This window comes from Alligator mississippiensis, chromosome 1, assembly GCF_030867095.1.
Source record: "Alligator mississippiensis isolate rAllMis1 chromosome 1, rAllMis1, whole genome shotgun sequence".
NCBI classification, from domain to species: Eukaryota; Metazoa; Chordata; order Crocodylia; family Alligatoridae; genus Alligator; species Alligator mississippiensis.
In genome coordinates, this window is record NC_081824.1 from 423,510,468 (window position 1) to 423,528,658 (window position 18,191).

Sequence of the window (18,191 nt, forward strand, 5' to 3'; positions counted from 1 at the left end):
GTTAAGACACCCCAACCCACCTTTCACCAGGGTGATAACTGGCCTGACATTTCCTAGGGGCTCCTGCACCACTGAGAGCCCCACCAGGCCACCCACTCCCCTGCAGGGTACAGTTTTAGATCATACCCAGGAGCTTCCTGACCATCCCCTACAGATCCTCCCTTACCTCCAGATGACACCCACAGCAGAACTGCCCCATTTATATGGGCAGCCCCAGATCCAAAATGGCTGCCCTCATCAGGCACCTGCTGGCTGCTGCCTTCTGGCCCTTAAAGTGGCAGGCACCAACAGTGCAATCAGGGAGCAGGGACTGGGACATCCTGATCTTCCAGCCCTAGAGAGGACAGCTGGGAGACCTTATCTCCCAGTGCCAGCTCTGTGACAGCAGAGCTGAGTGGGGAATGAGCTCCCCAGCCTGTTCCCTACCCAGCTCTATGATCCTAGAGCTGAGCGGGGAACAAGCTCCCCAGCTTGTTCCCCACCTAACCTGGATCATTCTTTCAGGGCTTTGTAGCCTGTAGCTCTCCCCACCACAGCCATCTGCTGCTGCATCCCACTGCCTGCCTGTAGCACTGTTAGGTCCTGAATAGGCAGCAAATAGTCCTTCTTTAGGGGTCTGTGCTGGGGCAGGGTGTGCGGCTAGGAGTGGTAAGTCTGGAGAATGGACTAGGGGGCAGCATGGTTTAGGGTGAGGTTGGGGGTATTAAGGCATGGGAGTGGGTAAGGAATCCTTGGGGTGGGGGCAGCCTGATGTAAAACATTGCTACAGTCAATCAGAGTTGCCAACTCAAAGACATTTTTTTTAATGATAATATGCAAACTTTTTACTAACAATCAAACTTTGTAACAATGGTTGTCCAGGACCTGGCAGAAGGGTTAGCTTTACATTATGTAAAACATAGGTCACTAAAAGAGTTTGAACCTCAGTAAAAAGTTTGCAGATTTTCATTAAAAAATTGTCTTGTGCTGGCAACCCTGCCAACATGGGCTACACCAAGGGGGGCCGCATGCTCATGGACGACACTAGTGCAAACCAAACCAAGGGCACCCCACGCAACAGTCCTCCCCACCACTACTTCAGCACACATGTGAGAAGCCCCCTCACTGTACAACACATGTGGACAGTCCCCTTACCCACTCCACTATGCACATAGACAAGCAGTTAAACGGGTGACCCACCACTCCACTGCATGCACAGGCAGCCACTCCACCCCTCAGGCTTGCAGGCTGTCCCCACCCCCTTCTTGCTGTCTGGCACAGGCTCCCCTAGTGTACTGTGCAACGGCTCTCAGACTGCACAGTCCCCTGGGGCAGACATAGGAAGTGGAAGCCAGAGGGAAAGCCTAGAGGCCCTGACAGATGCTGCAACCAGAGCAATGCAGGGAGTGATGGCCAGGTGGAAGCCTAAGGGTTACAACTTAATCCTTTGTCGGCTGCAGGTGGGCTGCAGAGCACCTCCTGGTCTACACCTAACCTCACCATTTTATTGGGACTTATTTCTGGCTAGGCTTACCACTTCCTCAGCTGGCTTTTAGTTACTGCAGAAGGAAGAGTTAAGAGGGTAGCATTCTTATTTCTTCTTTTCTAAGTATTGTTATACTTGATAATATGATTAGGACCTTTATGAGTCTATAGAAGTTCTCAGAGTTTGACTTGAAGGTCACAGCACCAAGCATGTATGCCTGGACTGCTCCATGATGACACCAAGCAATGTTATCCTGAGACACACTATATTGGCTCTTTGCATGCTTCCTCCTGAACTAAAAGTAGTGTAGTTACCTTAATGAAGCACAATATGCAAGCTAGTAGGCTCTGCCTCTAAGCAGAACTTATTGGCATGTGTGCAGTGCTGCACTTAGATACACTACTTCCATTGTGGGAGGTAGGACCTGCCAACCAAGCACAGCGCGTCTCAATATGGCACTCCCTGGTATCATAATGGAGTGTTATAAACATACCCAGTGTGTAACAAACTGGTCATCCATTTCAAAATATTCTGGACTAACTTTTCAGGAGTACAAAACTACAGGTGCTCAAAGAAGAGAAAATGGCAGTACCTAGGATGCCCCTAGGTTTTCAGAGAGAAAAATGATCAGACAGCAATTAGGAAAATACTCTGTGGTGCCCCGCAGAAATATGGGTATATGCACAGAGCTCTACTACATTTTGCTGCCACTTCTGCCTGGGACTGGTAATGAAAGGCACCAATAGCATCAAAAAATGTGCAGGCACTAAAAGATAGTCCTGACATATGTCACTGATGCCAGATCACAGGAGATTTACTAATGGTCAAGAACAGCTTTCAAACATGTGACATCTTGCACAAGGAAGAGAATAAAGTGAAAAGCAACAAGGAAACATTGGAAGCTTGTGTGACAAATAAAACTCTTTTATAAATTTGTGATAGGGCAGTCCGCTATATTGTAAGTTACTACGATGATTAATCACCAGACAGTGACAACCTAACATTTGTATCTGCTGATGGGGGTGGAAAATTGGCTTGTAATGCTTATGCTGCATCTCCTTCCTACAGAATAATTTATGTCACGCCTGTGCTGTTGTGTCACTATTGTGGTCACTACAAACTATTAAGAATATGGAAAAGCAACACTGGTACAGCTAGTTTCCAAATAACTGTGTGTATCAACTTTGTATTATGGTAGTGTTAGAATGATGTTTTGTTGGATCAGCTGTATAGTGGGGATAGAGTTAGACATGCTTTAGAAGGCAAGACCTGATAAAAACTGTCTTGCATTCAAAACCTTATCTAACTCTATCTCAATTATGCAGTTTGCCCAGTAAAAGAGATGACACTAAAAAATCTTTGCTTCTCAGATATTAACTCTGTATACATACACAAGACCTAGCTACCTATATACTCTACTGCTCTGGATGGATTCTTAATGCCTTAAACCAGAGATCAGCAACCTACACTCCGTGAGTGAAATCTGTCCCATACAGCTATTTGATTCAACCTGCTGACATGAGGCTTCACCAGCTTTCAGCAGCGTCTGGGGCTTCATCAGCAGTCACTTTCCCTTGCCACCATAGGAAGAAGTGGTGGCTATAGACACTTCCTCTGGGCTACTGCCAGGAAAAGTAGCAGTGGCGGGTGCTTTCTTTGTGCAACTCCTGGGAAAAGTGGTGGCAGCGATTGGGTCCTAGTGCCACCAGTCTCCCTGCCCCAGACCCAAACTAGGTTGATCCACCCAACAGCCTTAAAAGGTTGCCAACCACTGGCTTAAGCAATGTGTAATAAGAAGGTCCTGTAGAGAGCCACTGCACCTTCCTTCCCCTTTGCCATGTCATTTTTAAACTGCCATTACTTATACACACCAGGGTACAAATTAAGCCTGAGAGTTGTTTTGCAGTATTTTCCTGAGTAACGTCTCATAGATATTGCAATAGAAATGAACCAATGCCTGCACTTTCTGGTGTATCTCATACATCTTCCTTCTCTGTAGCATTAGAATCACTTGTAGTGGAACCTGGGATGTCAGCCTCCTTTGTGCTATCACAAATTACTGCCTGAATCTGCATTGTAAGTTCAGAGACTATCCTCCTGAATTTGAGCTCAAAGGAGGTTTTATGAGTATTATTCATGGCATGTCCATTTCTGCCCCATAAGAGAAAAGAGCCATCTGTGACACAGTCACTCCAGGTGTTCATGTATTAATGTGAAAACTGTATTTGCATGTGACTATTAGCGGCCATTTAATCACACTGTTTCTTGTGAATGGACCTGTGATTGAGGCCTTCACAAGTCTAGGCAAGATCTGAAATGACATCTTGTAAACAACATTGCCAGGACAGGATTTGTAGAATATACTAGATTCCTATAAGCCAACCAAATATTTGCTGCCTTACATGGCAAGCTCCCTTTATCTGGGATTGTAACATGAATGGCTTCTGTGAAAGTCTGAATAAATCTTTCCATTAATTTATTTGTGGCAGCATGATGAGGAGATGATGTGATGTTTAATACAATTTCTTTTAACAAAGTGGGATTCTTTGGATATGAATAGAGTTTTATTGTCATTCAAGAACTCCTGTCCTTGAAAACAAGTCTTAACACTTATACCAAATGAACCAAATTTATACAGAATACTAGGCTACTCAGAATAAACATCTATTCAAAATGAAACTGTCCATACGTGTTCCAAATAATTTCTGTGGATTCACTGTCATAGGGCGCTCCCAAGGATGCACCAGACTACCATGTTTGGGCTATGGTAATAGCTTATTGTTCAGAAAAGGAGCATAGCTGCAATACATTTTTAGTTGGAGTGTCATAAGGGTTGCTTCAATCCCTTCTAGAAGTGGATATATGCTCCAAGGATAGCTGCAACTCTTTTTTTTTAGCTCTGAACAGTATGTGTTAATGGTGTGGTCGCTATGAACTATACAACTGAATCTCTGAAAAATTGCTCTTTTTCTGCTATCAGCCTAGGCTATCCTGAGAGAGGTCATTTGCCTGTCCAGAAATTCAATCAATTGTTATTTTGACTGGAGTTCATAATTTTTGTTGAAGTTCCACTCTTTCAGCACATGTGGCCTGATCTTCAAATAAGCAATCAAACAAGGCCATTTTCCCCAAACAGCCAGACATTTTTAATCCTTTTGTTGTCTGTGGGCATATCTACACAAGACATTTACTGCACAATTGACTAATGAGCTGCACAGTAAACACCTTGGTATCTACGCATGCACCCCTATTAAGCCAGAGTAAACTAATTGACTTTACAACAGGATAGTACTTGTAAATACAAGTGCCTGATGTGGAGTAAAAAGTTCCACAGCACAGCACGTGTAGACACTGTCGTGGCTGACTGGGGCATGAGGGTGCTAGCCCCATGCTGAAGCACTCTTGTGCCCTAGCCAACTTTTAAGCAGCACATTGGGCAGGGTCAGAGCAGCCCTGGGCCAGCAGGCTGGTCCCCTGGCTCCCCTAACAGCTGAGGCTGCTCTGACCTGGCTCAGTGTGCTGTGCGTGAATAAATTCCAGAGCTTATTGCTCCGGAGTTTATTGCTCCCAGGCACACATTCAAATGGAGTTTACTCATGCGCAATAATTGCATGTGTAGATGCACCCTGTATGAGGAAGTTATTCATCATACCAGTGATTCAAGCGTTTCTAAGATCTCTGCAATCACAAAGTGTCAATGTCTGCTGTTTCTTTGCCTTCTTCACATTAAGATCTAGGGAGAACACACTGGTGCAGCTTGATTCCAAATAACAAAGTTTATTAACTATGTACAGATATATACAGCCACGCTACCTATGCAGAATGCTGCTCTGACAGCGGTCTGAAAGGTGTCTATGAGAGAAGACAAGGAGGGTCACTAAAAGGCTTCATATTATTCAGAGATATTACCCAGCTTCTCTCTGAGTCTTTAGGGGCATTTGTAGATGACACGGGGGTTTAATTCTCCCTAAACTGAAGCGATGGTTTTTAAAAAACACTGCTTCAGTTTAGGGCAAAGTAAACCCCCATGTCATGTATACCCATGTCAGAGCCTGATCCTTACCTGCCTCTCCAGTGGCGGAATGGGGAGAGCAAGCTGCTGGCAGGCAGAGCAGTCCCTGAGCTGTGAGGAGGGGCTGGTGCTTCCCTCCACGGCAGTGTGGCCCCCCCACCAGGCAGCACCCATCTGCAGGCACCCGGCTTAGGCAGCCCCGGGGGCCACTGGAGCCATGGAGGGAAGCACCAGGCCCCTGCGCAGCTCAGGAAGGCTCTGGGACGGAGATCAAGTTCGCTGCTTTTTTTTTTCCCCCCCCTTCTGTGGAACTTGCCGTTCCGGGCACGGTCTGCCCACACAGCCCCTGAGCCACACGGAGCCTGGTGCTTCCCTCTGTGGCTGTAGGGTAGGAAACTAAAACTCCTCGGAGGTGCTTTACTATGCAGTGCCCCAAAGTAATTTGCTGCGTCCCAAAGTCATTTAAGGTGCACTATGCTGCAGCAGCTAGAATTAACACGCAATATGCTGTTGAATGTGCAAACAGCAATGCCATTAAAGTGGTGCAAAAGGCACTTAACCTGCTTTAAACCTGCTAAAAGTGACACTTCTGTCAGGCAGATAGAGGACTCAGATTCAGGTATAGATCATATTGTAAAGATATGGATGAGCTTTGCCTTCTCCTACATTTCCAGCCACCAGTTTAGCCATAGTATGATGCTGGAGTCTATCCTGCAACAATTGTGAAGCTACAACATAGTTGCTCCACAGTTGCACATTCCTTTGAAAATGCAAAGCAGATACAGCTTTAAGAGGAACAGCTAGAGGTTTGCAGTCAAAATCAGGCTTTTTTTACTTCTGTGGAAACACCCTAATTTATACTACGATTCAGAGCTGGCCTTAGGTGTGGGCAGCATGGGTGACCACCCGGGATGCTGTGGTCAAGGGGGTGCCATATACACACACGCTCACACCCTGCCCTGCTCTGCCCTGCTGCTCATGCTAGATGGGAGCTGTCTCAGGACTTTGCTTGCAATTAATCCTGGGGGCAGTGCAGTGTTGCCCACTCCCCCCTCAGCCATGCCCAGAGCTAAGCTAGCTGTCCAGGGCAGTGGGATAAAAATCCCCCAGGTGGCAGTGGCAGTGGTGGCAGGTGCTGCCAGGCAGCATGATAAGCCAGGAGGAAGGTGCTAAGGGTCAAACCAAGGGCAAGGTGGCAGTGCCCATCTGGCAGGCAGCATGGCTAAGCAGCCCCAAGGCACCATTTTCCCTAAAGTCAGGTCTGCTAGTCACTAATGTGACTTACACAGGTAATTAAAAAATGTTTAAAAGCCTTCAGATACAACTTAACAAAGCTTTTGCAACTCTGACTCAAAACATCATGCAGTTAACTTTAGTGGGACTACTCACACAAATAAAGATTACACACATGAATAAGAAATGGATTAGGCCTTGCTGATAATAGCATGCTTAAGTTTGCAGACTGACAAATTCTGTGCAATTTGCATTACTGTTAAATGGCAAGATTACAGTTATGACAATATGGAAATGTAAATGTAATTGTGTATAAAATTGCACAATAATTAAATTGTCTATAAATTTGGAGCCCTCAAATTAAGCATAACCAAATATTTTCTGACACCTAAAGTATTAGCTTAATATTGGTGCCATATGGCTTGCATTTTCTGTTTCTCATAACTGACATTCTTCATCCTTGTCAGCTGCTCATACAGACTTGCCAGATAATATTTGCACCATGGCCAAAAATATCTAACAGCTGGTGTGGTAGAAGTTAAAATACTCTATAACACTTCAAAGTTTAATGCACTCATCTACATGCTAGAAAACTGGTTCTTGGAGCAGATGTTTAGCTTCTGTTTTTTAAATTAATGCCTGTACTCTTTTCTTGTCAATTGCCTGTTTTAATGATCCATTGGGCTGTTGCATTATAAAAGATGAATGAGCTCATCAGAATCTTGACTCTGAGATTCTTAAAGACAGCTGACTATCAGTATAAATATTTTGTAAGCAGTAGTTTAAAACAAAGAGTAAGTTCCCCAAAAAAGCACTTGAGCAGTGTGCAATTTAGATGGAGTTTAGGCACTTTAAATCCAAGTGAGCAATCCACAAAACCCTTCTTATCTGCCTACAGACACTTTGGCTCCTTAAGTTTTGCTAATGCACTTGCCCAGAACTGCTGCCATATTCTATTGGGGGGCCTGATTCTGCAGGTATATTCTAACCACACCTAATAAATACTGATAATGTGAAGTTCAACACAAAGCACAATATTCATAGCCTCTTTCATTAAAAATGAAGGAGCATATCATATAAGCATGTAATAAGTGTAGTAGACCAAGCACTTGCTCAAAAATTGGGAGCTTGAGATTTTAATCAGTCCTCAGCTTGAGAAGATTCAAAAGCTGCCTCCTCTGTCACCTCACCAGAAGGTGCTGGAACCCAAGGATATAGGTTAAGCTAGGGTGGGGATGCCCTTTAAAGTTCCTGTTGAAACTACAGCTCAGAATGAGAGAGGGAGGGAGAGAGAGAGAGAGACGTTTTAAACTTATATCATAAAAATATTTAAAAAAATAAATGGTGAAAGTTCAAAGGTATGTGCAGGGACTAAGCATGAAACACTTGTTAGTGACAAAGAACACCATGCCACCTGAGACTGAAACCCCCTTCCCCCATGCCCTCATGGGGTTACACATGTAGGACCAGTTGTCGATCTTCCACCTTGCAGACCGCTCCCTCAGTGGTGTAGCACAACACAAACTGTTCCACATTTTGTTGCAAGGTGAAGCGTCCAGTTTTAAATGTGACACGTGCCAGGACCAAGAAGTGGAAGAGTTTCAGAGTAGTGTCACAGCCAGCCCCTGCAAACCAGTTTTTGCAGCTTTTCAGAGTCGCCGTCTTGGCCTGGCCCAGCAGGAAATAGGCCAGGCAGATCATGCTCCCCTTGACCACTCACTACAGGATAGAAAAAATGTGCACGGTCTCAGAAAAGTCAAAGTCCAGTGCACCAAAGAAGATGCAAAGGGCCCTAAAGAGCAGCTGCAGCTGGGGGCAGTCCAGGAAGGCATGGAAAAGGGTCTCCTTCTCTTCCTCCTCGCAGAAAGGACAGGCTGCCAGCACTGCCAGGTCTGAGACGGAGGGAGGGCCTGACTGTAAATCACTATGAATGAGAGTAGAGCTCTGGATTCTGGTCATACTTTCCAATGGTGTTTATGCATTTTATCCAATAATTTTAAAGGCATGTTCACACTATGGAGCTGGGTGCAGAGCACCGTACTATCCCCTCCCAGGGTAGTGCCTGCAAAACTGGGCTAAACAATCATGCTTCCTCTGGTTTACTTGTACTCTAATCTGATGAGTCTTGTGTCAGCTACACAGTGGCAGTTTCAACAGGGAGAATGAAAAGTGTCCCCATCCCCACTTAGCGTATAGACCGGTGTTTAGGGGACTCTTCTGGGAGACTAGTGTTTAAGAGGACCCAGAACCCCCATCTCCAACTTTTGCTATAACTATTAAAATAACAGAGGAAAGATGGTTGCCTCCTGTTTTAGATGCAAGTGTCTCTTGGTGGTATGCTTTGCGCTGATCCCAGTTTTGGGGAGTGTTAGATCTTCTCAGAGCATGAGTACCAAGTCAGGCCTCTCAGGCAACTTAGGTGCAGGAATGCCTGGTTTAAGAATCCTAAATGGGTTTAGGATGCTCAGCTCATCAGATAGGGCAGCAATATGGCGTGTGCACAGTAGCAGAACTTTGGATGCCTATACCACTACTTGGTCCTACTCCCAGGGCCACTCAAACCTGGCAGCCATGCACACTAAAAAACCCTTAGCTCATCCTCCAGCAGTAGTCCAATCCCAACCTCAGGAGCTATCCTGAGTGTTTGGGTCTGAGATCAAGTTTCGCCAATCCCCATAGCCTGTGTCAACTTTTCAGCGTTTTCAGTGCTCACACTAAAATGCTGCCCAAAAAGTATCCCAACAACAGTTCCAGAATTTTTTGCACCTAATTTCTGATCACTCAGTATCCCACTTCCGGTCTGTACTGCCTGTAATTAAAACCAAGCAAGGAAAAGACAAAGACTGGAGAAACCATTCATTGCTAGAATGGCTCCTGTTGGGGAATAGGAAGAAGAAGCTTCCTCAGAGAGAGCCCATCTAAGAACCACTCTATCCACTACTTGTCTGTCCTCTGTGCTTTGGGTGTTCTGTCACCACACTGCAAGGGCCTTGACACGTAACACTGTGAGCTTCTCAAATGTTGATCAGTGCTAGTGCTAGCTCAAGTTTGGAGCAGTCACGTTCAGTCCAGCAGGGGCCTGGAGCACTGAAAGGGAAGAACCCCCCCTCCCCCTTTCCCATTCCAGGTTTTCCCCATCCCCTGTGGCTCCCCCAGCTCCCCCCCAACCCTGCAGCTCTCCCTGCCTCCCCTGTACTCAGCGTTCTGCTCTGCCACTTACTTGTGGTTCCTTCACTGTCTGTCCCAGGCAGCAGGCAGGGAAGGGTTAACCTGCCTACCTAGCCACTGCCACTGCCAGACTGCTGCTCTTCTCCAGGCTGAGCCTGGTGCCATCTGGGAAAGCAGGTTAACCCTTCCCTGCCTGTTCCCCCAAGATAGACTGCAGGTAGCCACAGGTGGGGACAGGAGACAGTGAATGGGGATTTGGTGGGGGAAGCAGTGGGCCTGAGCCAGGCTAGCGGGGCAGGGAGTTGGGTGGGTGTTTACACTAAAACATAGCCTAGGGTACATACACTACACAATAGTGTGCCATGAGTGGGTAAGTGTGCTTAAAACTAGTTTCAGGTGGTAATGTGTTAATTCAGGGGTTAAGCGCTCCAGGAGCAGTCTAAAAGTAATGTGTAACAAGGCCTAAATGTATCGAAGAAGAGGTGGATCATGTAACTTGGGCTAGTTGAGAGAAAGATGCCTTAATTAATTTTATTGGTGAAAATGTAAATACCTACAGACTCTTAGATGCCACAGATTTACTTTTTTGAATTTAGTGCCTAAATTCCACCAACTGGTATTTTATGCAACTACATGCTTTTATGGATCCTCTCCCCAGTCCTCTGCAAGATACTGTATGCAGAATTTGAAACTAAATGTCTTGAGAAGGAGATAAGAACACTTGTGCATTATGAAATAAAATTGCAGGAAAAACTTAGATCCATGGCAACACATTTATTTTATTTTGAGGAGGAAGATCAAGCTGAGCTAGAGGGAATCATGTCATAGCCAGATATGCACTTCTTCCATAAAAGAAGGTGTAACACTTTAACAACAAAAATAATTTGATTTTAGGGAAGCATCAGACTGTTTTTAAGGGGATAAATAATTCACTTCCATATCATCTGAAGCCACTAGAGATACAGTTAACCAACTGTCATTTGACTCAATGCTCTTGGTCTTCCAGGGAAGTGCAACAAGACACATGCCAGAAGTTCAGTGCTTGAGAAGGCCTTGCAACTGGGGTCATCATTTAATAAAGATTAATATGAATGTTAGTGTTGTGCTGCCTTTTACATCAGTGTATTATGATGCAAATGTTTAGAAATATGGGTACACAAAGAGTCAGACATGTTGCATGAAAGAACTCTACATGCAGCTCTCAATATTTGAGCTTGTATCTCACAGAGGGCCTGATTCTGTGTTCCTTGTACATCCAGATCCTCAGATTTGGCAGATAAGTTGAGACATTTCTGGAACTGTAAATAGATATTTAAGATAAATGTTAATGGTTAGATTGGGAATTTTCTACATGTTCTCTTTCTGGAAAGCAGTTCTAATTCTGAACATGTAGAAAGCTATGTACCTTGCTGAGTTATGGTGAGCAAGTCACAAACTCCCTGATGAATTAAACAAACACACAATTTCATAAACAATCTACTTTTATGGATAGCATATGTTGTTCCCTTGAGACTGTGGGTTTAAAGGGCTGATTTATGCCTATGGAAGGGAGAACTCCTTGCATTTTCATCTATGTGCTCTGAATACTTTCCCCCCTAAATACAGAGTTCTTTTCCCCTTTGGACCTGGAAGTTTAATCAGTTGATGCGACAACTGGTGGGACAGCCTCTATATCTGCATTCACTGTGGCAAGTGTACTTCCATATGGTAAGGGTGTACATAAATTGCACCCTAATTCCTCCCCCATGAGAGTGACCAGAGGAGGATGTTAACTTGGATATAAAGCTGATTATTCTTGTTAAGCTATGCAGTTAGGTATTTGAAAGTTGGACCTAAAAGAAATCACCATTATTTGTTACTTGTATTAGTGGTTTATCTTGGAGCCCAGTCCTTCACTGGAACCCATTGTCCTACTGTTGTACAAACACAGAACAAAAAAGTGATCCTTACCCCAAAGAGCTTACAACCTAAGTATAAAGTGAGACAAGATACAGAGACAGATGGAGGAGCACAAGGAAACACTGAGACCATATTAATCAGTATGACAGGCATTGCTTTCAGTGCATCAGCAATTACAGGATATAACCTACTGTTCCTTACCATGTGCATGCATACATATCAGGAATTTAGATACTAGCTTACCCGCTTTTACTCTGCATTGACATTTTTTTCAGTGTATGGAGACTCACTCTGATTAAATGAAATAAATATATAAATCAGAATCTTGGAACATAAATCTCTATAACTGGATGTGTATGGTTCTTCTCTTGTGCATACATTCCTACCACTTCATATTTATAAATTACTCATCTCAGAGAATGGATGGAATTAGATTAAAACAATGCAATTATTCACTGATGGAGAACTGGATAAATTGGCAAAGTGAAGAGTGTACCTGGGCATGTGGAGCTCTGGCTTGTGTATGTGTGTGCAGCCATGGGAGATTTTGTCTTTGGCATTGTCTGTAATGGGATTAATGGATTTTCCATTTATTTTAATAGAGCTTTTTACGCACATTACCAATCCATTACAATTTATCATGTGCCAGCTATATTCCATGTACCATCCCCCAGTTGAAGAAAATTGTGTTAAACAAAAACAATCCCTACATTTGCTGAGAAAATTGTAAATCAGAAAAATAAATAGGCAGTAATTTAAGCCATAATCCAGCATCAAGAAAGATGCAGGCAGATTCTGCACACCTGTGGAGTCCAGTAGGGCTCATTATAGACACAAAGAACTGTCCATACAATTCTCAGTGCAGAATAGTTTTTGTTCTAATTGAGTTTTTAAACTCTTTTCCACTGTAATTTCAGAGCTCCTTTTGGAAGAACATGGACTAGCATTGGTCATAGGGTCCACTGATGTGAGTTACTGATGTGGTCCATTACTGCATGCCAGACAATCTTTTTTGTCTTTACCCTCAGAACCCAGTAAGATATAAGAAATGTCTCCATTTTACAGATGTACTAATGTCTCCATTTTACAGATATAAAATTAAAGCACAAAGAGATTAGGGGCCACATTTTCAATGGGATTTAAGTGTGTAAAGATATAAATAAGCATTTAATACTTATATTAATATTAAGTGATCCTTGCCCCAAAGAGCTTACAACCTAAGTATAAAATGAAACAAGATACAGAGACAGATGGAGGAGTGCAAAGAAATACTGAGACCGTATTAATCAGTATGATAGGCAGTGCTCTCAGTGCATCAGCAATTATAGAATATAACTGCCCACAGGCCTTCACATGAGACCGAGCCTAATTGGACCTTCATCGGGTTTCCTTGGCATCCTACCAGTCTCACTACACTATTCCTAGGCCTCAGGCCCCTCGCTCAGCCACTCTCATCCCAGGCCCCTTGCTGGATCGCTCTTGTTGCCTATGCCCCACAGAGCACCTAAAAGCTTAGGGGCTAATAGTGTGGCTTCAATCCTCCCCTACACCATGCCCCAAGCCTCATGAGTATTATTGTAATGTTGATCTCTTGTTGGGCTTTGGCCTCCTTGGCTGCTGCCCCTTTCCTCTCAGTTCTACTTTCTAGCCTGGGCCTACTGTATCAGACCTGGTTTTGAAGCACTAGGTCTTTTTTGGCCCTTTCTGGCATTGGGCCCCTGTCCCCTGTCTGCTGGGCCTCTGGACCCTGTCTGGTTCTACCCCTCTCTGGTACCAGGCCTCTGGGCTCTGTCTGGCTCTGTACCTTCGCTCTCTGCTCACTCTGAGCTCAACCGTCCCTTGAGCCTTCCCCTGGCAGGGTTCAAAGTGACCATGTGCCCTACGGGCACCAATGGGACCTCTGTATACTGCCTCTACAGTCCCACCACAAACCATTGGTATAACTGCAACGTAAACAACAGGCCACTGGGCTATAACATGAGCATAAAGGGGAAGCAGCCTGCTGCCCCTGTCAGAGGGTAATCCCTTCCTCTCTTCTAGTGCTGGTATACCTTCCAGTGCTGGGCTAACCTCTTGAGTTCCCTGAGTCTTGCTGGGGCTCCACAGGTAACATATCAATCCTTTCAGGAGTACTGCTGCCCGGAGCTCTTCATCCAATGGCCGCCAGGGAGAGACTACCTTGCTAGCCCCAGCCCTGTTGGGCCCTCAGACCCCTGGTCCCACATGCAAACCCTCTGGCAGACACCTCAAACCTTCTAGGGGTTTAACACAACACAAAGACTATTTGCCTATAAAACGTTTTCTTTCTCTGGCCGGGGAACTTGCCTCTATCCCCAGGCCTGCAAAATTGTTTAGATATGTCCAAGGCCCTTCAGGAGCCCAGCTGCTGCTCTGCTGCCAGGGGCTCCTTGCTTTGTGGCTGTCAGGCAGAGGCTGCCTGACTGGTTCAGGCTCTGGGCTTATATAGTTCCAGCCTGAGCCCACTTCCAGTCAAGTGAGTCTCTTATTAGTAGGATCCTGGTTTTTTCTGATAAAAAAAAAATCCTCAATTTTCAGATTTAAGAAAGTAACCCAAACTCCATATTTTTTCCATGATTAAAATGAAACACCATGGAAAAATGCAGATTTTGGGTTACATTTTTTAAACTGAAAACTGGGGATTTTTTGTTTATCAGAGTAAACCAGGATCCTTGCTTATTAGCTCCCTGTGCAACCTGCAAGGAGCCTCTCAGGCTGCTTGCTCCATTAAAGGAGCAGGCACACCCCCCGTGCCCTGCTACAACACGTTTACGGTGGAGCTAATTAGGTAGCTGCGCAGTAAATGTCTTGTGTAGATGTGCCAATAACTACAAAAGTTAGACATCTACTGAAAGTCATGATAAGCTCTGAACTTTCTTAGGTACTTTTAAAAATCCCTTGAGATGATTTTCTGAGGCTTTAGGCATCTAAATACCATTGAAAATCTGACCCTAAATGCCTTGCCTAAGGTCACACATAAAGGCCTTGGCATAGCAAAGATTTGAGTGGGGGTTATGATGTCCCAGGCTAGTATCCTAATGATTAAAAATGTTAAGTTCTGAACAGTGTAGCACTAGCAGGAACTGGCAGTTATGAATAAAGTACTGTATTTTGCCATCCTGATTCACACTGAGTTGTGGCTTATTAGGTAATCCCTTAAACTGTTGCTATACAAATCAGCCCAATGGTAGCAGGATTGACCCTTACTGGGAGGATTTTCAAAAGATGCTAGTACCCTGCAGCTCTTTCTGAGAACAATGGAAATTGCTCTGGTGCTGAGCTCTGCTGAGAATGCAGCCATAACTATTTAAAGTTAAAGCTTTGAATGTATTATCTCAGCAAGAAAAAAGGGATTGATGCTACTGGTTGCTATTGTTCCATGTTTTCAGGCTGTAGACTTAAGAAAAAAATGTGGTCTGATTTAAAGGTCTGTATTTAAATCAATAGAGACTAATCATTCTGCAGAATACAATGTCCTCCTAAAATACAGAATATGTGCATTTTTGATGCCTTCACAACTGGATATTACCTATTCAATTCTTACTGATTGTTTGAGCTGTATCAAACCTGGTGTTATGCTGCAGAAAATATAATATAAGTAATGCTCTGGAGGCAGAAGAGGTAGTAGTGTGCAGCTTGTTGCTTAGTAATGTGGCAAATATACATGCATTTGTAATGAATCATTTTTACCACCACCTAAAACATGATTATACCTGTACAATCACCCTTCAGGTTGACTATCTATAATCCTAAACTACCAGTTAAGTACAGTCTAGAGCAAATCTTTCCTCTGTGGTTGTTTTGTTTATGATCTTTAGTTTGTGCCTGTGAATCATTTGGGAAAGTGTTTTTCAGTCAATGCTTCTGGAGGAGTGCCAGCCAAACACTGCAGGAAATCTATGTTGGATGAGTACATAGTTTTCAACTTCTTGCAGGTTAGTTTAAGAGACAGCAAGAGCATCTACACGAGACGCTTACTGCAGAGTAGACTAATTAACTCTGCAGTAAACATCTTGGCATCTACATGTGCAGGGCTATTAGGCTGGAGTAAATTAATAAACTCCAAAGACGAATAGTACTTGTACGACAAGTACTATCTTGCTACAGAGTTTTTTATTCTACAGCAGCACACATGGAGATGCTGACATGGCCGGGTGAGGCACGAAGATGCTTCAGTGTGGGGGCTGATTGCTGGCTAGCCCTACACTGGTGCACCCTCCTGCCTCAGCCAGCCCCTGCACAGCGTGTTGAGCTGGGTCAGAACAGCCCCAGGCTGGTAGACTGACCCACCCAGTCAGCTGGGGCTTCTCCAACCTAGCTCAATGTGCTGTGTTCCTGGGTGCACATTCAAATGGCATGCCCAGGAGCAATAAACTCCAGCGCAATAAGTGCCAGTTTATTGCTTTGAATTAATTGAACATATAGATGCACCCAGTCTGTACTAACCCCTTCCCCCCCATCTTTCTTTGCAGGTAAGATTGCATATGCTTAACCTTTTTGGCTGTGGTAGGGTTAATCAGGTGCTTAGGGTTCAACAAGTGTCTCAGAGCAGAATCTCGGTAGGCTGTGCTCTAGCCAGGCCATGCATGGTTCACTACATAGACACGCTGCATGAATGTAAATTATAGCATTCTATATAGCAAAAGCCCCCCAACTACTGAGTGTTAAATGCTGAAGGGAGAGGGACCTCCCTTGTTTTACCCCAATAGAGCTCAAATGGTTAGGGCACTTACCTAAGAAGCAGAAGATTCAGCTCTGAGGACCCCCTCCCAGAAAGGGACTTAAACCTGCATTTTTCCAACTGTCCAACCTAGTGTACTAATCAATAGTGTACCACTAACAACTAGGCTACATGGATGCTAGGGTTGGAAAGGATCATCAAATCCCACCCCCTGCCAGTGGCAGAAAAAAGTGCTGGGGTCATGTGACCCCTGCCAGGTGCTTGTCCAGTCTCTTCTTGAAGAACCCCAAGATAGGGGAGAGCACCACCTCTCTTGGAAGCCTGTTCCAGATTCTGGCAACCCTAACCATGAAGAAGTTCCTTCTGATGTCCAACCTAAATCTACTCTCTATCAGCTTGTGGCCATTGTTTCTGGTTATTCCAAAGGGTGCTCTGGTACACAGAGCATCTCCTATTCCCTGCTGCCCCTCCCCGGTGAATTTGTATACTGCCACAAGATCCCTGCTCAACCTTCTCTTGCGGAGGCTGAAAAGATCCAGGTCCCTCAGCCTTTCCTCATAGGGCCTTCCCTGCAGGCCATACAAGTGGCCCTCCTCTGGACCCTCTCAAGGTTGTCCACATCCCTCTTGAATTGCAGTACCCAGAATTGGATGCAGTACTCCAGCTGCAGCCTGACCAGTGCCGCATAAAGGGAAAGCATCACTTCCCTGGACTTGTTTGTGATGCACCTACTAATGTATGACAATGTGTGGTTAGCCCTGCTAATTACTTTGTCACATTGATGACTCATATGTCATTTGGACAGAGTGCTTTCCACGCCCTCATCCAGGTCACTGATGAAGATATTGAACAGCACCGGCCCAAGGACTGAGCCTGACCCCACTGCCCACATCTTTCCAGGTTGATACTGACCCATCCACCACCACCCTCTGGATACAACCCTTAAGCCAATTTGCCACCCACATGACTGTTTAATTGTCTATGGCACAGCCATTCAATTTGTTTATGAGATAGGATGGGATACCATGTTGAAGGCCTTCTTAAAGTCCAAGTAGTAGTCCAAAAGTAAAGTAGATGACATCTACCTCGACTCCTGCGTCTAAGCATTTAGTGACCTGGTCATAAAAAGAAACAGGGTTAGTCAGGCAGGATCTACCTGCTACGAACCTATGCTGGTTGTCCTTCAGCATTATATTACCCGCTGGACTCCTACAGGTTAAGGACTTGCTAGTCCAGCCTTCTCACTGAAGCTGGCCCTCTGGGCAGCCAAGAGAGAGACACCTAGGACCAAGAGGAGGAAATTTGGTGAGAAGGCTTGTGGTTCAATGATGTGGCTACTGCTTTGGATGGAAGCAGGCCCTGGGTTCCCAGTAGGAGAACCTATTGCTTGGGACCCTTCCTCATAGTGGGGCAGACATTTCTTTACTTTTATCCAATGAATACTAAATGCCAGATGCAGTAGCTCTACATCAGGAGGAGGGCTAGAGAAGGGACTGGATAATGTCTACCTCAACTATTGGGCTAAAACATGGGGGGGGGGGGGTGCTTCTCTTCCTGGTTTTTGCCAGGCCACAATTTTAGGACTTATGTTCAGGTATGTGAGTATGGAGTCATGCATCTGCCAAGTCAAAATATAGCCTCCTGCACGTGCTAAATAGCTGCATGGATGCTTGTACACCCACACAGTGCATGAAATAGGATTGTAAACTTTGCAT

General features: G+C 44.7%; 1 protein-coding gene and 1 long non-coding RNA gene across 4 annotated transcripts in view; one reads left to right on the forward strand and one right to left on the reverse strand.

Annotated features, from left to right (window-relative positions):
* STARD13 (StAR related lipid transfer domain containing 13) overlaps nucleotides 1-18,191 on the forward strand; it is a 514,731-nt gene that overhangs the window by 12,498 nt on the left and 484,042 nt on the right. The window lies entirely within an intron of this gene.
* On the reverse strand, nucleotides 10,638-17,645 carry LOC132250239 (uncharacterized). The gene is made up of 2 exons (XR_009461896.1): nucleotides 17,501-17,645; nucleotides 10,638-11,176 (listed from the first exon to the last, which is right to left on the reverse strand). It is a non-coding gene; the product is annotated as an uncharacterized LOC132250239 (long non-coding RNA).